Source organism: Strix uralensis, chromosome 1 (genome assembly GCF_047716275.1).
Source record: "Strix uralensis isolate ZFMK-TIS-50842 chromosome 1, bStrUra1, whole genome shotgun sequence".
In the NCBI taxonomy this organism is placed as follows: domain Eukaryota; kingdom Metazoa; phylum Chordata; class Aves; order Strigiformes; family Strigidae; genus Strix; species Strix uralensis.
Genome location: NC_133972.1, coordinates 57,006,484 through 57,029,293, shown reverse-complemented (window position 1 = coordinate 57,029,293; position 22,810 = coordinate 57,006,484).

The window sequence follows — 22,810 nt, the reverse complement described above, 5'->3', positions numbered from 1 at the left end:
ATCCCATCATCACTTCAGGGAATACGAAGTGATAGCCAGCAAACTAGAAAAGGGTAGAGGTGTTCAAAAACTGCAGGAGAGGAAGTCAAATTTCCTAGGCCAGAGAAGAATGTAAGGAGGGGTGAAGGAGAAGGGATGAGCAAAATGTCCTCTTCACTCACTGCAGTGGGTCCACATGTGCACATGCACATCTCTCCCCTGCATTCACATTCAGTTCTCAGACTGAAGTCACCATTATATCCTTTCTGCTCATGGAGAGGCACACGCAGCTGCACGTGACCTCTGTCAATGAACACCAAACATGCTGTTGAGGCTCACACAGGTAGTTGTAGAAAAAATAAGGAAAAAGCAGCACAAAAATGCTCTCTAAGAACAGAACAGGTCAGAAGAGTAGTCAAGGGATGCAGATCCAGCCATTCATTGTCAGTTCCTACCCAGTGCAGTATTTACCACTCGAGGGGCCTTTGGCAGCTTAGGTTGAAGTAAAGCATTTGTTGCAGTCCATAGCCAGGGAGCATCAACCCTGGCACTGTTTTGGCTGTATCATAAAGTGGAAGAGCAAACCAAGCAGGGAAATTTAATTTCTATTCCTTAAAGGGAGAGGACTAGGACGCACTAGGAGGACAGAAAGGAAAGGCTACCTGTACTGACTCTGTCTTTAGCATAAATGGAGGGGCTTACAAGGTTATCACTTTCCATAAACACATTTAGAGGGAGGAGGTTACCTGTTTGGCACATTTTGCCAGCTGTGTGACCCATTTATATTCCACTGTATTTTCCACAAGTGCAAATGTGCCAAAGGCAAACTTCTGCCCATCCGAACAAAGACAGTAAGACAGAGCTGTCCTGTGATACTGCAGGATACTCCTCAGCAAAACCTACAGTAGGAGGTTCAGAGGCAGTAAGGAGGAGGATGCCCCTGCTCACAGCATGCTTGCTTTCCTCTCCTGTGGTCATACCAGAACACTGCAGCCTGTGTCTACGCTAAGATGTTCTTCCATGCATGGAAAAAACAATGCCAAGGAATCCTTTAACATAACTTAACCACTGCAGTCATGAGCTTAATGAAGATAGCTTTCACAAATCAATTGGAGAGCTCTGGACACAATCCAAAAAAGGATGTTGGGAAGCAAATTACTGCACTGACAATAAATTGGGTTCCTATGTCAAAATTTTAGAATATGTAATTGTATTGAATTTTGTTGCTATTTCCCCCTGTAACAGCTAAGAAAAATAAAGGGAGTCTGGACACAAATTTATAATAGTTGCTTTACAGACCATACCTGAAACTCCCATTTCCCATACCTACATCTTTACCATTGAGATTCACAGTCCCAAATCCTTCCATGAAATTACTGACCGAAATAATGCTATTGCAGTTAGTATAAGCAGTGCAACAAAGTCTATACAAGTTTACAGAATCACAGATTCACAGAATCATCTAGGTTGGAAAAGACCTCGATGATCATCTAGTCCAACCATTAACCTAACACTGACAGTTCCCAACTACACCATATTCCTAAATGCTATGTCGACCCTACTCTTAAACACCTCCAGGGATGGGGACTCCACCACCTCCCTGGGCAGCCCATTCCAATGCCTAACAACCTGTTCTGTAAAGAAATGCTTCCTAATATCTAGTCTAAACCTTCCCTGGCACAACTTGAGGCCATTACCTCTTGTCCTATCACTTATTACTTGGTTAGAGACTCATCCCCAGCTCTCTGCAACCTCCTTTCAGGTAGTTGTAGAGGGCGATGAGGTCTCCCCTCAGCCTCCTCTTCTTCAGACTAAACAACTTTTTAACTTATTGAGTCATCTTAAATATACAGCATTAGTCAACTACCTATATTTAAAAAACAGTACTACCCATGACACAAATGATAGTACCTGGATTATGACAGGCACTGAAATTTGTAATCCAGGTTTCCATGCTCTTGCAGGTGAAGATCAATGGGGTCAGCCAAGAATTTGCTCACAATACAATCACAGGGTCAGTAACTTTTCCTCTCCTTAGATGACGTTTTACATCTGTCTATTCCTTCAGGATCTACTGCTTTTAAGGACCAATGTTGTTCTACTTTAGGGACAAACTATTCTTTTCCCCAGTGGGAATAATTTGTAGCAACCACTTGTCACCTTTTTAAGAGTTGCCCATTCAAAGGCATGTTGCAGAGACTCACATTAATCATATGAAAAAATATATTCTGTAGTAAGCTCTGACATATTGCAAATGCACTGTATGCTTGACATTTTTATGATTATGCTAATATTGTGACATTTGATGTGCTTTTTTTTGAAGAAACATAGTGCAATTAAGTTCTCTGAAAGAAAAACAGAAAGAAACATATCAATCACTGAGAAGGCACGAAGAATGAAAACTGCTTCTACCAGCTTTGGAAACAAATGCCTGCTAGTCAATGGCAAACAACACGTTTGAACTAGATATTTCAGGAGACTTGTCAGTTTTACTCTGAAAGTAAAGAGCACTGATAAGGTGACTTTCAATTTTTAGCACAAGTACTGGCTTGACTTTCACTTGTTCTCTCTACCTTTGAAGTATCTTAGCATTTGTCATAAAATGACTGCTTCCATCACTGAAAGAATTAAAAATATCTGGTTTCTCTTAGACAACTTCAAACTATGGATAACCCAGTTAGGTCATGGAACCTTGCTCTTAACTTCATTACCATTTAAAACACGTTTCCGGCTTCAGTTATACTCCAAATTAAACTGGGAGAGGAATAAGGTTTATAAATACCAATATAAATAATTTTATAATTCTTCTCCCCCACCTACAGACCAGAAGATTAACAGGAAGAACAAGAGAACTGAATGAGACACTACTGGAACAGCACAGTGCTTGACAGCAGGAAGGCTAAATGGATCGGTGCTGTGGAAGCAAGAAGAAACACAGAAGAGCACCTTTGGCAAAGGATTCAGAGAATGGATGATCAGAAAAGTACCTGAGGGAGTTAGAGTGCAAAATCCCCAAATGCCTGGAGAATGTGCTATTCACCTCATACCCTAACATCGAAGTGTGGACAGGGAACTCTACAGAGCTCTAGCAGAATCTTCAGAAGAGGAAAGGCAATAGTTTCTGATAAATCACAAAAAAACACATCTACCTCAGAGGTGACTTAACAGTGCAGCAGATACTGGAGGAGAACCAAAGGGGGACCAAACTGCATATTTTTGGTACAAAGCTACAGGAGACGTAAGAAATGGCTACAGCTTGATTACAGCAATGCTAAAAAGCAAGATCCATCTCCCCTGCCACATCCTTGAAAGCAGTAGCTCACTGAAAATACTGAAGTAATTTAGTAGCAAATTTGGAAGCAAATTAAAAGAACATTCATAACCTCAGGGACTGTATACATTTAATCTCTTGTTAAAGACAAATACTAGCCAGACAGAGTTTAATAAGCCTAACTTGAGGGACACCTACTATTGATGAAATCAAGAATCAGCTTAACTCCCAGAGATCCAATTCTTTACATAATACATAGTCAAGGCAACAATAACAAGCAGTTAGGAAACTGCAGAAAGTGACTAAAAAAAAGGGTTTTGATAAAAAAATTGAACTCAGTCAATTATTGGCGAATCCTGAGTTAAACTCTGAAAATAAAGTTATAAAGAGGAAGAAGCTAGTTAACTGTAGAAGTTTCAACTCTTTTTCCTGAAACAGTGCAAGGTAACAGACATAAGTTAAAGAATTGGTCTGGAATTCAAGGGAAGAAATAAAAAGATTATTCAAAACCAAACGGGATGATCCAGCATAACACAAAGCCTAAGAAAATAATCCTTTCAGCACACAGAATTAAGGAGTCAGAGACTCCTACAACCTTTTCTGTTCCTCATAAAATGTGTACACCTAAACTTCGATAATGTTCTCAGTATTTGGCTTTTTTCAGATACATGCAGTCTGGGATTAATAATGTAGAGCCACTTGACCTACAGAAAGATATCCTTATATAATTGGCATAGTAACAGATGCAGCAGTTCTTTAACAGAAGTGACAATTAGTGGGTACCCCTTTTGCCACCCATCTGGTATGACACTGACCTTTTCTGAGTTACTTTCCTACAATGTAAAAGTAAACCCAAAGTTTCCCTGATCAAACATCCTTCTCTTGGGATGTTTTAACTTGGGACAACTCAATGCCCCATGTATTTCTTTCCTTGGGTTTAGTCTCTGACAAACACTTTCCGCTTTTGCTGGCTGCAAAGCCGTTGAGAAAGTTGACCCATTGGCCAGTGGTGGTCAGAAGGGAAGCAAAATCTGGAGGGAGACAGTGTTTCTTTCTCCTGAACTAAGTTCTTTGAGTAGGTTTATGCCAACATGTAAGCCCAACAACAAACACACTGCTTACCTGCAGTTATGCACTTAGACAGAAATTTATCCCAAAATCTTAAACTTTTAAAGATGGCAATCAGCTTTTCAGTACAGACCAGTATCTCAGCCACAGGTCCTAGAAAGACTAAGACTGAACCAGACCAAACATACTACAGCCTATTTTATCCACCTGGGATCAACTAGTTCCAAGTTGTGAATATTTTGGGGGGGGCTTCATCTCACCTTATTTTAATCACCTAGAGTGTAGATGTCTTTATCTGAGCTAGTTAATTTAGGCTTTTTTTAAAGAAGAAAAATAAGCATTTCAAGATGATTCATCTGACCTATTTTAGTTGATCTACATTACAATGAGATTGATCACACCTTACATTTTATTAAGTCAAATGACTCAATCTCTGTCTGACTTCGTAAATGGAGCATAACTACTGGCTCAGATACTTTGAACATACAATGCAACCTTCTGCTGACAGTGGAGACAAGACACATGCAAGTTACTAGAATCAGTATGTCTAAATTCTTCTCCAGCACTCCACGTATATGCCCTACACAGAAAGTGTGAGTCCTCCCTTTTGTTTTCCACCAGCAAACAGGACTTTTGGCTTTCTCCATTTTAGCTCCCTTACATGGTTTTTGTAATACAGAGTAGTAAAAAGATATTTTGCTTTATTATTTTCCCCAACCTTTAGGAATCCAAATCAGATAAGGAAGTGTGTCTAGAGCATTTCCTGCTAAATATCTGGATGTCCCAGGTTCTACTAGATACAGAAAAGTGCCAAATTCTGAATCTTGGTGTGAATTGATTTTCCTAGCCAAGCTCTACTAGTAGAAATAAAACATGATCTAATGCAGTCGAATATCAGTCTTTAGACCCACCATGAACTGATGTGGTCTTTTAAAACCCAAACGTGACTAACAAGGTTTTTTCAAAACCCAAACTCATTATAATTAAATGTAATTACAATCCCCACAGCTTTAAATCAAGGTTTGCTCAGAGTGAAAACAGCTCCTGCTAAATTAAATTATTTTTCCCTGTAGGTGGCATGGTAAAAGTTGAACTAAATAAGGAAAGCATATAAAAATACCAAACAAACAAGCTCACAGATATAAATATATACATTTTTCTTAATCCAATGGCATTGTAAACACTAATTAATGAAGTAGCCATAATTATTAAAGTCAAAGAGCTAAAATTTAGAATAAGACCAATACTTTCCAAACTCAGATTTTGGCTACCTCTACTTTTGCATCATCAGGTATGAAAAGCCAGTTCCCTCATTTCAAAGTGAATTCACTACCATGAAAACTAACGACTGCTGGGCTTACCCAGCATCTCTGAATATTAGATCCAGAACACCACACCTTCTTCCAAATTTAGAAACTCCTTTTGACAATATTTGCCAAAGTAGTTTCCTGTTATACTATACAACTACTCAAACTTCTAACAAGGCAGTCCTTAGACCAAAAGAATGCAGAGGGAACTCTGACACTAATCACAGTGAGGTAAAAATTAGCCTCTGGTGCAGAAATAAATGGGTGTGGGGGTGTATATGAAGTTGTTTGTTGCATTTCTTATAAGGATTCAGCCTTAGAGTCATTCTGTAATACCATATCATTGCTCAATTGTATGGAAATGGTGATTAGTGGTTCTGCAAATGTTTTGTTTAAGATTTGCATTTTCTCATCAAAGGATACTTGTCTGCCTTCATATGCTGTCAGCCTCTTTCGGATGAGATGGCTCAGCATGGAGATGCCTCAACTATATCAGGAAGAGAAGCAAACGTATTAAACCACAAAAAATGTACAAGTTAAACACAGAGACCCCGAGTTCAGCCACAAGGGCTTGAAAACAGAGGGAGCTGTGGAAAAATCTTTTGGGTTGACTAAATACCATGCCCCAAAATTTATGCTACTGTCAGTTCTTTAAAAAGAAAGGCAGAATGAAAACCAGCAGGGAATTTTAGCTTCCACTCCCAATTTCTGATTTTAAAATATTTTTACTTTAAGATATTTTACAGTTCTAACTTTGGGGGTTCTGTATAGTTTAAACAGCTGTCAGATCCCTGTGCTGTAGACCCTCAGCCATGAGGGAGTGGTTGATAATAGGGAAGGGATAATAGGGTGGGGCCACCATCTGTTTTAAAGCTCCTGAGATAGTCATGGTTTTTAACAGGTCTCTCCCACCATGCCAGTATGGTCAAGGAGTTCCAAATCAATTTGAGTTGTGAGGATCACATTGAGCAGAACTTGCTATATCACTTCTTTTCTTAGATAGACCATGCAGATAGGGTTTGGTTCATTGGTTTTTTTCTCTTTTTTTTGGGGGGTGGGGTGGGGGGGTAGGGACAGGAGAGTTCACCTTCCATCTTTCTATTGAGATTTAAACTAAATCTAAGCAGTTCTAAATTCTTTAGGGTACCCAAAACCCTAAGACAGTTCTTTGGGTTGCATTGGTTTTGCTAAGAGGGATTTCATACAGATTTACTGCTGGCTATCACCATAATTCTATGATAGAAATACTCATTTGTAGTGCTTTTTAACCTTATAAAAGACAACACAACAAACTGCTGCTGTTTTTTCAGCATGTCTAAAACTGTAAATCTGCAATAACCAATCACATCCTTTGTATAAACATTTACTCAAACAACTATTAAATATGCATTGTGCAGCCAGTATGATCATAACAGCAGTTTGAAATTAATGGACCTTAACTGCCATTAATTCTGAATGGATACCACTGTGAGTGTTATGAATATGAACAGCCCTTGCAGTTGAGGAAGCAGGTGTTCATACAGGATAGAAAGAGGACTGAGCCACAGATTTGGGCTATGGGACATTCCTGATGTGAAAAAGTTCATTTAGAACCCATTGCTTATTTAGATACGCAGTATAACAACATTAACAATAACCATTTGGAAAATGTTGGTTTGCCTTTGTAGAAGCCAAGTCTTCAGTTTGTGATTTATGACGTATAAAAATCTTTGGAGAATCTCACAATTAAACAAGATTATTGATTGATTTTTTTTCTGTGAAAAGATTGCTCTGTACTGATGACTCTAGGTGATGACATCCCATACACAAAATATAACATAAGCAATGGGCGTGCTTCTTCCAATGGTCTCTAAAGATGAAGGACAAATGAACACAATGCTGAATGTTTTAATACCAGATCTAAGTCCGAGAACACCAGAAAGAGTGTCATCTGGAGCTAACTGAGATGTAAATTTACAGTTTAAGGATACCTGCCCATTAGGGGTGAGGTGAGCCAACAAACTCATTCCACTGCACAGATGTGAAATAATAACATCCTTAATCACTACATGTAAAGCCAGACTAAAACTAGCAATCCAGTAGCCGCACACTGCATATTCTTCTGCCTAAGGTTTCCATTTCCACCCAAGTCTTGGGCAACTATTTTATTTCACATGATCAATAAATAGCTGCTCAAACAACGTCCTCTACTGATATAGCCTACATCTGATCTCTCACTGGATCCACTGCCTATGAAAGTCTGGAAAAAAAAAACAGCACACATTCAGAACCAGAGACTGGTTTGAGGTTGGAAGGTACCTCCAGAGGTCATCCAGTCCAACCACACTGCTCAAGCAGGGCCATCTACAGCCAGTTGCCCAGGACCATGATCAGACAGGTTTTGAATATCTCCAGCAGCTCCTTGGGCAACCTGTGCCAGTGTTTCAGTCACCCTCACTGTGAAAACCTGTTTCCTGATGTTCAGAGAGAACCTCCTGTGTTTCAGGTGATGCCCACTCCTTCTTGTCATGTTACTGGGCACCACTGAAAAGAGGCTGGCTCTGTCTTCTTTGCACCTTCCCTTCAGGTATTTACTTGCATTGATAAGATCCTCTCTGAACCTCCTCTTCTCCAGGCTAAACAGTCCCTGCTCCATCAGCCTTTCCTCACAGCAGAGACACTCAAGTCCCTTAACCATCTTCATGGCCCTTCATTGGACTCCCTCTAGTATGTCCATGTCTCTCTTGTACTGGGGAGGCCAGAACTGGACACAGCACTCCAGGAGTGGCCTCATCAGTGCTTAAGAAATGGGAAAGATCACTTCCCTCAATGAGCTGGGAATGCTTCTCCTAATACAGCCCAGGATACCTTTAGCCCTTGCTTCAAGGGCACATTGCTGTCTCATGATCAACTTGGCATCCACCAAGACCCCCAGATTCTTTTCTGCAAAGCTTCTTTCCAGCCGGTTAGCCCCCAGCATATACTGGTGCATGGGGTTGTTCCTCTGCAGGTGCAAGGCCTAGCACTTCTCCTTGATGAACTTTATAAGTTTCCACTTGGCCCTGTCAAGGTCCCTCTGGAAGGCAGCACCACCTTTTAATGTATCAGAAGATAAATTTGTGCCTGAAGTCTAAAACCTGGGACAGCTTCCTCATCATTTCTTCCAGGATCTACAACTACAAGGCCTCAGGGCCAGACTTCAGATGAACCAGACCTCTCCTTCTCAGGGGAAGTATAGGATACCCAGGTTTACTACGTACACTGACCCAGTTCCATGTTCACTCCAACAGAATAAGGGATAGCTGCATTTTACAAATAACCTTTTAATTACGCAAATTACATTCCTTATTAGAATGCCATCTTTAAGGCACTGAAGTAAAAAGGACTGTGCCTCACACTAACCTGTTGACAGCAATTTCTGTTCTATCAAAACAAGCCTCATAAAGACAGATTCTTTCTCAAATGTGCCAGCATTTTTTTAAAAGAAAAGAAAAAACAATATTTGAACAGGCAAAAAATAGGTAGATTTATAAGAAAAGCAAGGAGTTTTTTCCTGTGGAAAAAGATTAGTGTCAGAAGGTTCAAGTATTTTAAAATATTATTTACTGCCTGATTGAAATTCACTATGAAAAAATGTTATTCAAGGGAACTGATGAAAACTGTTGCCAAATAGTAACATAAAAAAAAAAAAAAAGGTTTGATTTTTGCTAGCAAAAAAAAAACCAAATAATGTGGCTTAATACTACTCTGAGGCTCATTTCACCTCTTCTTTACAGCTTTTCATTGAATACCATTAACTTAAGATCAAATCCTGAGGTATATTTAAATTTGTTGACTTCAGGAATGGTTCCAACCGCACCAGACTAATGAGAGAATCAGGCCCTAAGAGTTGCTTGCATAAATACTGTCACAACTTTACAATAGCAACTATTTCTTGCTTCTTTTTAACACTATTACATTTAAGTGGGAGGGCTCTTGCAGGCTGCATATTCCCCACTCATCACTGCCACTTTGTAAAACGTGTTTAATGAGGCTGTGATTTAAATCAATTTTTCATGTTTGCCTGGGTATCGTAGGCAAAAAGCCTTTGGACTACAGTGGTGTGAATGACTGCAATACATCAGCCTGCAAACAGGGCTCCAAAAATAGAAAGACAACCAAATACTCAAAGGGGAGTGTAACTTTACAGTGCCCCAAAGAGAAGCTTTTATGAGCTCTAGAGGAGACACTATATCAAGGCAAATTGAATTCATCTATAATTTATTTAACAAGGCTGGAGTGATACGATTTTTCTACCGCTTACTTCAGAGCTGTTAATCATTATACACATTTTAGATAATTATCTGATATTCATTTTACATGCAATAACATTTTCATTGAAGTTAACATAACTGTACATCTTAAGAACTTTGTTGAAAATGTTCCCTTAGAAACAAAATTATCTGCAAAGTAATGCCATGAGTTGTGTGCCTCACGGGTTAATCAGTTTTGTAAATACACATGAAGTGAACACATATCATTATGACATAATTCTGATGACATACATACCCCCCACTTTAACATGCATAGCAAATATTTTGCCTGGGGTGTTTTGCGAATATCAGTGGTTTACTCATTCTGGAGAGGTCAAGAGAGGAAATACAGAGATTGTAGGCTACTGTTTTACAGTTATCTCGTTCTTTCCTGTTTTGAGAAAGAATTTTTTCAGACTAGACTTTTTTTCTGCTCCCCTAAGATCCTTCTCTTGACTTCAAGAAACTCCTCCCAGAAAAATTACTTTGGCCCTAATCCTGGAAGCTGATCTGTGTCAATGGACATACACAATATCCCATTGAACTCAGTGGAGTTCAATATGAACGTGAAAGTTTTGAGGATATAGTAAAGTAAAGTTCAAAGGTTTTCCAAGGGAAGGTCTGTGCTTATATTTACAGTGATTAACTGGCTAGTGTTTAGCTTCAAGTTACGCTAGCCTACTTTACTAATGAAATGTAACAGGAATTCAACAACAACAATAAAAATGTCTCAAATTCTCACAGATCATCTTCTCTACTGGAATTATATTCATTTCAGTGACTTTCTGACAATTTTGTTTCTAAAAAGATTTCAAAATGAGCTTATGGAAATAGATATTTTTTTAAAACCTTTTTCTACAAATTACCCAATTTTAAGTTACACAGAAAGAAGCAATCCTAGTTAATCCTTTGCCTGAAAATTCTGGTTATTCTGGTGAATAATCTCATTAATCAGAACTGCAATGAAGGTGAATTGCATGTACCTGCCGAGAGATGATTCCTGATGAAATCCTACTGCAGTTTTAAAGCTTTCTTAAGTAGAAGTCTAATAAACTTATAGCCACAAAAAGCTCAAAGACTTTAACAAGCTGCTTTTATTTTTTTCTGACTTATTGAAGGAAAGGGAGTCAAGAGGAAAATTCCAATAAAACTGTATGTAAACCAAAGGTTTGTTTATGTTTGTATGGATTAGCATTCACACGTTTCCTGTTACTAGACTTCCTATTAGTGATGTTTAACTTTAACCACATATCCTGAGTTAAGGAATAACTCCTAAAGTCAATTTCCTGATTAGGCTAAGAAAGGTCAAAGGTTAATTTTGCAGCCACATAGTTAAGCTACCAACAGCTACTGCATAGCCTTGTTTTAACATATAACGTTACTGCAAATATTAGCTAAAGGAGGTGGCACACTCTGGTGATTACACAAAAGTGTTGGGAAAAAATGATCCCAGAGGCTTATTCACTCAAAGTGAAATTTACTCTCTTCACATGCACACACAAAATACACATTAGCAGAGACATCTCTCAAATATGGTGAGGCCAACCTGGCAACTACAAACGTGTACATGGCTGTGTGACCACTGAGAGAGCCAAACTTTCATCCAAGAAACTTCCCACTGTACATCGTATTATGGACTTTCTTCATACGCTTGCTACAGACCTTCAAGAAGAAACAAGGTTTAATGGTAATATAAGAATCCACAAACTTAAATTTATTATATTCTTTAACAAGAAGTACAAGGATTTCTGCTTCCTTGGAAAAAAAGCTGATGGATGATGAATTTTCAAACAACACTGCAGCAGATATTCCCGTTGTACCAAATCAGCAGGAATTAATGGATCAGTATTTCTTCCACTTAAATACTAAAGTGAACAGTTCTCTGCCCAAACACTGCAGACGAAACAAGAAGTATCTGAAAAAGTTTGTGGGGCTTCTGTCTGGAGGGATAATTGTGTTCAACAGTAAAATGTCCTTTTTTTAATAGTGACATGAGTGACCAACAGCATATTGAGACATATCAAAAACAATGAGGAAATCTAGAGTTAGAACTGATAATCCAGATTGCTTCACACTGCACAGCATTCTCCTTCCCTGTTGAGTTCTCATCTACAAAGTATTTCATTCTGATTCAGTTTTGGTAATCTAGCCAGTACAGAAGATGACAGTCAAATGAATGCAATACTATGTACTGACATCATAATGGTTCTTTAGATCTGTGAGACAGATGGTGAGGAAATTTGACACTGGATTTAGTGAAGTTAGTCTGGGTACTTAGTTACCTTCTTACAACTATTGTAGACTAAAATAGAAGGCTCACAAGTAACTAACTAACTTGGGTTGCAAGTCATAGTTTTAAAAGTGAAACTTGGTTAGACTCTTACCCAAGGCCTAACATTGCTAATACAGCCACAACTCTTTTGGGATGCATTCTCTGTTCCTGTGTTATCATTTATACTTGCATCAGTGTGGCAGCATTTTACACTTTTTTTGCACAGTGAAGGCCCCTAGATGAGATGCAAGATAGCCGAGACAATCAGTCATCAGTCTTTACTCAGGATGTCCTGACTGCATGTGAACAATAACAAAATCTACTCTTTTGTAAAAACTAATGCATTTGAATATATAGAGAAATAGAGAACATCTGTTTCTTACGCTGAAATCTTGTTACATTCCAGTCACAAGGAACCGGCTCAGTTTGCACATTTAGGCTGTTTGCAAGTAAGACATAATTTTTGTGAATCATTCATAGGCATTTAGCATTCACTGCTTATAAACAAAGCAAACATAAGTGGATGCACATGATCTGTTCTTTATTCACCTGTGGACTTAACATTTGGAATTCACTTTTCCAGCCACGTGACTGGTTCTACCAGTCAGACAGTACAACTTCTGTTCTGACTAGATTTCTTAAACGTTGTAAACAGGCATAGCACTTGAAAAAACATGTTCCACCATCCAATAAAAACATTGAAGATTACCTGAGAAATATCGGCTTTGGATAGAAAGAATAGTCTAATGAAATTTGTTATATTTTAAGAAATCTTCATACAGTCTTTTATGCTGAGGGATATTTGTCTGGTTAAAGGTCAGATTTTAAAATACCCTATTTCTTTCCAAACATGCAGTGGAACAGGATGGAAGGAGGAAAGATATCAATCAAATTTACTGGCTGGACTTCTCTTGTCACATTCACACCAACTCATCACTACAAACACAGCTTTACTGTCTGCCCAGGAGCTGCCACATTACTGATCTGCTCCTCCTTTCTCTCCGTGTCTCCCCTGATTTAGTTTAGCTTGATGGTTCTTTCTGGTCAGCAGCTTTGACATTTTATCAGCTGGTTTTGATTAGTTATCTCAAAACACGAAGTTCTAGGGCCGTTTACATTTTACATTGTAAACTCTTTTGTAGAACATGTGATGACATTTCAGCAGCACAAGCTCCTCTGATGTAAATCCTCCTGTCCTGATGTTTGACTACAGGGCAGATACAAATTCCCTGTATTCTTCAGTTGGAATACAGCAAGGGCTATGGCCAAGGATTCTCACTTTCTACAGTGCCTTTGTCCTCTTCATTTTTCTTATTATTGGGAATGCCTGTACTATGGCACCTTGGAAAATCACTGCATTTTTGTTTCTTTACTGCCTATAATACCTGCATACACATACCCAGCAGAGATACAGAATTATTGGGTAAATCACTCCGATAAAAGTACAGTCTTTGGCAGCCAAACTCACAAATGTCCTGTGCCATGCGTCTAATAGGTATCCCACAAAGACGATAGATGCCTCTGTGTTCTAATAGTTCTGATCCTGCAACACAACAAATGGACATAAATATTTTGATCATAAAGTTTCTAGTTTATGTCACTGCTTTTCTTGGTGAGGGGAAGGTGAGGAACTAACACATGTTCATTCATGTAGAAATACTTCACACCTCTCATCTCTATTTCTTTGAAACCCCAGACAAACTGCCACTGCTCAAGAATGCCCCACCACATGGGCAGTGAGGTAGATTGTCTGTTTCTCTCCTGTGAGAAGACATATCGTACACTTTTAACACTGATGGAAAAATTGTCAGTGCCCTTACTTTAAATAACAGTGGAGCAACTAAAGCATATAATCAGATCCTGGGAGACTTGGATAATATGCTCTCCTGAGATAAAAGGTGTTCATCTCCTGTTTTCAAAGAAAGTGCCCTAACCACTAAATTAAAGCTCGATCAAAGTGCTTTAGTATGGCATTCCACTGCATCACAGAGCAATACATGAACATCTACAGAAGGTACCTAGAACCTGCATCTGATTTTAGTTTCGTATTTGGAGATGAAGAGAGAAGTCTGGCTGTGGTTAGATATCACTATTCAAGGTTTCCTAGAATATATATTAATGATATTCCTCATTAATTACTGTCTACTTCTGTCAAGATAATACCACAGTAACTCCAATGAAGTTACAACACACTTACGGTAGTACAGCTGACAGAAAAACTTGGCTCGATATCCTCAAACATAAATGGATATTTTATCAGTTTAGTGCATGCTGTCTCTTTTATTGAAACTGAAACAGTGAAACAAAAGTCATCCTGAGGAGACCAAAAGAAACTTAAATATGTATTTTTTCTAAGCATATGAATATTTTATGATCTATGGTTTCCATAGTGCTTATTTACTTTGTTTGTTCAACCTTTTGAGTTGTCAGAATAGGCATTAGACAGAGCAACAGCAGAAAAATGGAAACTAAGTCAGTAACAGATTTCTTACATTTTTCCTTAGGACACAGACATGAGGATATGCCCACTATGAATGCATTTCAAGTAACATATTAATTGTTCATTTGGCCCAAACTTAAATCAAGATTTCAACAATCCCAGAAAGTATTTAATATATAATTTGAAAATTATTCTGGTCATATTAAAATGTAGAAAAGTCTCAAGAAAAATAATCATAGAAGGAGAAGCCAAACCAGGTACATTTTGAAAACAAAATAGTGTGTCTTCAGTTTATCAGATTAGCAAATTCTTACTAATATCTACAATGAGATATTTTCAAGTCAGTTATTTGTGAAAATAGTTTCAGAAAAGGTTAAAGTTATCAGGGATTTTTTTTAAATCCATATTATTATAATTGCCTCCATTTAGCATTCTTTCTTCATCACAATTAAACCCCTATTTGCACTTAGCATTTTGGTATTGGTTTTAAATGTATAAAAATTTGCTTCTTCCTTTCAGGTAATGATGGAGTAGGAAATAGCAAAGACTGGTTTGCCTGGGATATGCACAATACTTTTCCGAACTCTGTGTTGTCTTCCCATGAAAAGCAAACAGAAATATTTAAATTACTTAATTGCTTCCCAAGGCTCTACCTAAACTCTTCCTCAGTCACACTCTCTGCTTTCAGTGAACCTCAACAAGGCAAACTGAAAGCTTGCTTTGTTATCCTGGTCTATGGCACCTGAACAGTGCCAAACAAAACTAAGTTAATTCAGAGCTCTTAGGGAAAGGAATTCTTTTTCCAACTCCTCCCCAATACCAAATAAAGAAAAAACAAGTCTTTTTTTTTTTCCTCTCAGTATTAACTAACAGCAGAGACAATAAAAATATCATCTCCCTGACATGACAATTTACATACACTCAGCTTCCTCTTTTTTCAAATTTATTCTGAGTCCCCATTTGATTTCTCATGGTTATTATTCATCTACATAAAGGCGTTACCTCTTATGGTATGAAGTGGTTTTACATGGAATCCTTGCAATGCAGCAACTCATAACCATAACCTAGGCCAAAATGTGTTACTTAAATTGCTGTGGTTTCAAAATTTACAAAAATGTATTTCCTAGAGCAATCTAACTTCTCCTTTTACTACAACAACAAACTAAACCCATTAGAAAGACTGTGAGTTTAAGCAATTAATTACACACTTAATAATATTTTATAGTTTTCTAAAGACTTTAAAGTTCTTTCCAAACATTATGATTCAGATCCTGCCACTATTCCTCACACAGACTAGGAAAATAAACGTAACTATGCCAAAAGCAAATTATATTTCAATTCTGGAAAAATTTGGGTTCTGATTCAATTTTTTTTTTCCTAAGAATTCAGTGAAACAATTTTGACTGTATGTATTTTGCAGAATGGGAATGGAAATACAGACACTAAGCAACTTCATTTAACAAAATGGTAGAAAGCTAAGGCTTCTTTCTTTTCAGAAAAAGCTTTAACTCTGAGTATATCACAGAGGTGAAGAGTTCCAAAGGCACAAAAGGTGATCAGCCACATAATCATTATGGAAAGCCTCAGAGCTGGATCCTACCTCACATTTTATCTCTGTAATCCTCCCCTTGCTGTGTTTCTGCACCTTAAGAACATAAAGAATGAATAACTAACTATTACTTAGAGTTTCATGTTTATTATATAACTAATGCCATAATCATCTCAAGAAGATGCATAAATTAAAAGAGTATAATCATAATATCCAAAAATCTTAAACATTTCAAGCGTATGACTGAATGACAAAGACTTCAGCAACTACTCAAATCACATAGTTTGCAAAGGCATCCTTTGTCAAACAAAATCATTAAAATTTAGGTTCAAAGTTAGAAAAAAAAGACAAGGACAAATACTGGTTCTGATACACCCGAGTTAGAATTTTTAAAATATTAGGCAAATATTAGTGATTTAAAGATGTTGATTCAGAGAGTATTAGCTATTTACTGCATGTTTAATAAAGTCAGGTACAAATTAAAAAATTCAATATGTATTTCTCAATTCTGCATAGAAATCCTCGGTTTGGTTGTTGGAACCATGTCAAATCAAATTTTTACTAGGTTTAAAAAAACCTGCATATATTCATGGTTTCCACAGACTAGTCAAGAGCTTGAAATATTGGTCTTGACTAGGTAGTCAAGACCAATTCTTTCCACAGGAAAGTAATTCTCAGAGGAAATTATTTGTCACACTACTTCCAATCTGAGGATCTAAACACAGTCTTTCCTCTAGCCTTTGGCACAACCCATAATAATTGGACCATAGGAGAGAGCAACAAAAAAGTGGATCCACAAGATGCATGCCAAACATCACTACCAGCTCAATCATTTGCTTTCTCACCCTTCCCCCCCTTCAGGAATAATCAGCAGCTGAAGTATTAAATGACATGTCATACTCATTCACTGATGGAGGAGCGAGACAGAATGACATATTCTGCTGATCATTTATAGCTATTGGTTGTTATAAGGTATTAACTTGCAATACACAGCCCTGTTTGAATTTCAGATGAGCAGATGGCCAGATGGATTAGCCTGTAAAATTAATATTCCAACCCATACACAGCAGGACTTTGTATGGGTACTGACTGCTTCAAAATCCATGAAGTCAGTTTAGTGGATTTTATTTTTCAGGCCTTGCTTATTATTTCCTCCACAAATGCTGAAACCAGCAACAGCAAAAGGCAATTCTGGAATACTTTGGTATTTTGGTGCCACGGCTTCCTTGAATATGTCTTTCACAACACCAGAAGAAGTCATTTGCAGTGTACACCTGGCGAAAAGACCAAAATTCATTTATCCAGCTTATATGTAAATATTTGTATATCCCTATTGTACAATGAGGTGCATGGGACCTATAGATATTAAGTGCCTACTTTCGGCAAAAGCTTTTAGCAACACTATTGAAATTATTCCCCAACAAACTTCTCAGCACTTCTCAGAATGATTCATGGCCTCCCCCTATTTAGCTCCCAAACGACTGTATGTGCACAGATACCTGGTAGATGTCATCTGCGGTTCCTGAATTGACTAGAACACTGTGTTGAAACAGGAAGGAGCAACCCACTTGCTGGCGTTCATAGCGATAGAGTTGCTAACCGCAGCCTTGGAGAAGGTGACAAGTTCCAGGTATTAAAAACTACAAATTTGTCATGTCACCTGGACCTTTCTGAAAAGCTTACCCCAGTTGCAATCAGCCTGCCTTGGCCTCTGACCCATTGCAGATGAACATAATACAAGTCTTGAGGGAAACTGCTGTATTTTAGAGCCACCAGCTTGATTACTATTGATTATCTACTTGCCTCGATGGTAATTTCCCTTTGACAGTAGCATTTCTGCCTGACTGCTCCTTCTGGGACTTGGGTTTTCTGTTCTTTTTCTTTTTTTTTTTTTTTCCCAGATTGGTTCCAAGAAATTTATTTTGATCACTGTTTTGGCCAGAGCAAGGGAGGTAATAGAAGGGAAGGGCTCAGCTCTAATCGTGGCAGGAACTTATTAAAGAAATCCCTCATTGTTCCAGGATAACCAAGAAGGTAACTCTACTTTTGAAAATTAGACTGTGTCATGAGGCAAGTTTTCCTTTTCCCCTTTGATGGAGAAAAAATAATCATTTAAAATAAATAATATATGAGACGTTAGAATACTCCCATATAGTTATAATCTTACTAGGTAATGTGAGGACTGAAAGGATTCCTACAGTCAAATTCCTCTGTGGTGGAAAACTAAGTTGAGAGCTGACTCTCAAATATGATGACCCAGTTGAGTGGTTCAGTAACAATGATGTTGGGCCTCCAAGTGGCAGATGAGGCTTTTGTTTTACTTGTTTGACAGTAAATATCTGGCCTGTTGCTTAGCAGCCATACACAGAAACAAAGGCATTTCCAGACAAATAAACTACATTACAGCAGGTAAATCTTTCACAGCAATTACCAAATGGAAATGAGAACTGGACTGATCATTGCAAAACAACCCAACACCTTTGTTTCCTGCAGATGTTTTAATCGGGATTTTGTCATAGCAGTGTGAGAAGACTTCATTTTTTTTTTTTTTTAAAATGAGTACACTGATTTTGAAAAATGATATGCTGAAAGTCCTAAAAATGGAGACCAAAATTTTCAAACTTCTGTCAGCTGTTAAATCCATATTTAAGTACATTAGATAACCAGATTTTATTTCAGAGACAATGAGCATTTACAACTGTTGCCGAATTCCAGGGAATTTTCACGTGCCCCAGGAGCCTTGCACTCATCTGGAACTGAAATACAAATAACAGCACCAAAGACTGAAAAGCTTTTGTGGATGTTTTAATAATTTGATATTAATTCTATCAAGCCTTATTTCTACATTTGCTGTCAAAAATGCATCCCCAGACCCCAAGTTCTCAGGCCAAAACTCGTGCGTGCCACTTACCCTTGCACACTTCATTTCCATGCAAAAGTCTTTGGCTTTCTCAGGACTCACCTCCAATACCTTAGAAAAGGAAATGCCAAAGCTATTCTTGCATATCGCAGCTGTACAGCTTTAAGGCAGGTATTTCACTGAGAAATCAGCACTTAGCCTCATTGAGCAAACAGAAAGGGCCAAATTCTGCTCTCAGTTACCCTGGGGCATTCCACCACCAGAAGGAATCTGCATGTGAATAACCTAGAGAAGAAAATGTGCTTCCAGACACTTGAGCTTAAAGACTAAAAAAATGCTGGTGTGAATTCTGTCATTTTATATTTTCACTGAGGGTTTTTTTGGGGTGGGTTGTGTTGTGGGATGTTTTTTTTTACCCTCAAAGTTGATCCACAGGGCATTGTCATTATGTTGCTGTCTCACCTTTCAGTTGATAGACAGACTTCCTGCTGGAGAGACATTATTATTTAACCGGATCCACTCATCCTGCCACTGATTTGTTTTACTTTTGTTCCTGGCAAAGAACAGCAGCTCTAGGTAATGTTTCTTTCCTCATTTGGCTAAGTCCTTCAGAACACTTTAGTAAATTAACCCCATGTAGTTCACTTAGTAAACACAGGATCTCCTGAAAGGATTTATAAAACTAAATTACTTAGAATTTCCAGACAATCTTTTGGTTTTCTTTCGTTTTGTCTGATACAAGCTTAAGCAAAGGAAGTAAATGTGAATGTTTAATTCCTCATCAAATAGGAGCTGTAAACTCAGCATGAGAGAATGGAAGCAAAAAGGAGGGGTTTTAATAAACAATATAGATGAAGACATGCCAATTCATTTTCTGGAGTGGAAGTATTATCAATGTATCTGCAATAGTCTGTTTTTAATTACATCAATCTTTTCTAGCTAGGGTTACCTTTCAGCAATTGTAGTCCCTCTGGAAATTCACATCTTCGATTTGACCACATGCAAATTCTCATTTATTAAATTTAAGCTGCATGTACATATATTTGTGTATATATAGTTATGATACATCCTGTACTGTACACCACTGCTCAAAGAGAAGTAATAGGCTTCCTAAAAATATTACTGAGTAAAATTTTGTCATCTCAATAACATCAGGCCAGACAATTATAAAGTATCTTACATTCACCTACAAATCTATTAAGAAAACATATTCAGCATAGCTGTGTTCAATGGAATATTCTCCCTCCCACATTGACAGAGTTTAAAAACTTCTATCATATTAAAAAAGCTTTAAAATATTAGGTTGTAGATAGTATTTATAAAACCTTCCTCGAGGATCCAATCCCAGCTCATGTAGTAAACAATGAAAATATTCCCATTAACCTAAACACACCTTGGTCTGAACTGTAGAGTGACCAGCTACTCACCACTAATTTCATACGTATTTTCTTCTAACTACAATTAGGAGAATAGTTTGCTCAGTGGTGCCTGCATCCTAAATGAAAGATTTCTCTCACTACAGTGAGCCAAATGGATCTCAGAGATACGAAGGAATCACAGTAAGTGAAATCACAGTGATACAATTGGCTCTGCAGGATGCCAGCAGATTCAGCACCTCATCCCGCCACGGGCATGGAATGCGACAATACCACAGCAGTACCATGGTGGTTCCCTGGCAAAAATGTGTACACTCTGGCTGAACTGCAGTTCTTTTATAATCATTCATACATTTTCATTTGCACGCAAGTTAACATGACCGAGTCTTGTGAACTTATCAAAAATACATCCACACATGCTGAATACTCCAGCACAGCTATTTTGAATGGTCTTTGATTTAATTCCTCAATCAACAGAGGAATCAGTTATTCTGTCAAGCAGAAGAAATAATAGCATTTGTTCTCAAGTAATTAACAGCAACTAAACAGACAAAATAACTTGTGAATAAGCCATAGATTAAAGTATGTTTCTAAAAAAAGCATTTGTATAATTCAGATAATTGTTCAAAAATCAGGACCTACTGGAAGACAGTAGGTGAACACAGTAAAGTGCTGGATAACCTGAACATGATAGCTCTGAATCCTTTGCACTGACTGTATTCAGGCTTGGGAGCTGGAGAGCCAACTACTGATCTTTCACAAGGGAAACATGGAAATTTGCAAAATGAACTGAACTGAAATTGTCTATGGGGAGAATGTATAAGGGTCTGAGAGAAATATACACATCACTTTCTTCTTGCCTCCCCACTCCCCAAACGCTCCAAGAATCACCAAGACAACAGGACACTTTCCAAAGTCTTCATTAATGCAGACAAAAAAAAAAAAAAGGATTTGTGCCCTAACCCAGAGCATTGTGGTAAGTAATTATTAGACACGTGGGCACAAGGGAGGAATCCATAGATTGACAGGCTCAGGTACATGCTTCAGATGTGAAAAAATGAGATGCCTCTAATTGTTAGAAGTTAGGCAGGAATATTTTCAGGCTCCTCAGTTAGGATTTAAACACATAAAGGGGACAGAGGAGGATCACTAACGTACATCTAACCTACGTGAAGTCTGAAAATATATAAAGCAGCTTTAAAAAAACCTAATACAAGTACCAAGAACAGTTTGGCTCCAGAGAACCGAAGAACCCTGCAGCTAATTTGGGTGATGACAACATTAACCTGCACAAAACTCTAAACTGGATTAACCCTTGCACAGAAATTTGCCCAGTTAAAATCAGCTTAGATACCTCAACACTCACTCTCCTATAGTCCATCCACCCTGGAGAATACCCTAAAAGCTTTACCCAGTGGAGGTGGCAGCAAGCACTCTGTCCAGAATAGTTACAAAATGGAGAGATGACTTCTCAAGCAGGGTTAATATGTTAATGACAAAGCAGCATTAGTGAAAAACATCAACTCTGCACAGAAAGCAAATTGAAGTACAAGCTGACGGGAGCAAGTACTGCAGGTCTGTAAAACCATCCTGCTCTGGAGAAGCCATACAGTATGGGGTAGCTGGCTAGGTCTGACTAGGAAAAAAATGTTTCATAGAAACTTTTGAGATCAATTGGGCAGTGTTGCTTCTGAGTTAGCTTCTTCTAACTGAAGATTTTTAATGTATTGACCAAAGGTGCAAACAAAAACATTAAAAATAATCCCTCTGAGGTCCCTTGTTATGTTAGCTGTCTGGGGTCCCTGTCCATTCCATATATACTGTCCCACATCTCCCATAATCCATCCAGCAAACTCCTTCTCCTTCCATACCATTGCAAATACTTCTTCCAGCTGAGCTGAGCTTCTTTGCAGTGACCAATCCAGAGCTGAACATCAGCACTTTGGCAAGCCCAGGACGTGGCAAATCCAAGCCAAAAATGCATAGTACTAAAACCAGTACCAGCTCCCAGCCAAAACTGGTGTACGGGTAAAACTGTGCTTAGGAACCTGCCCAACAGTGGATACTCCTTCAACCTCATCATTAAATGCTGTGTATATCCAAACAAATTCCAACAGTGCAGCCTAGCACCAGTAACTCCTCTCTGCACACGACAGTAAATCCATATAAGTGTTCTTTTTTTCTCGTAAATACTCTGTGTCAGTGTATTTAAAGCTGTGAAGAATTGAAGTTAATAGCTTTTTACTTCAATCCACAGGCAGTATAGGCTCAATTTCCTAATTACATATATAAAAATCTGTTTCCCCTCACCAGAAGAAAAAAAAAAAATGAGCTACGTATATCCATAATAACACATAGACATTTATTTACAATGAAGTCAGGACACTCAAACAAGAGAGATTTGCAGCAAGATTTTT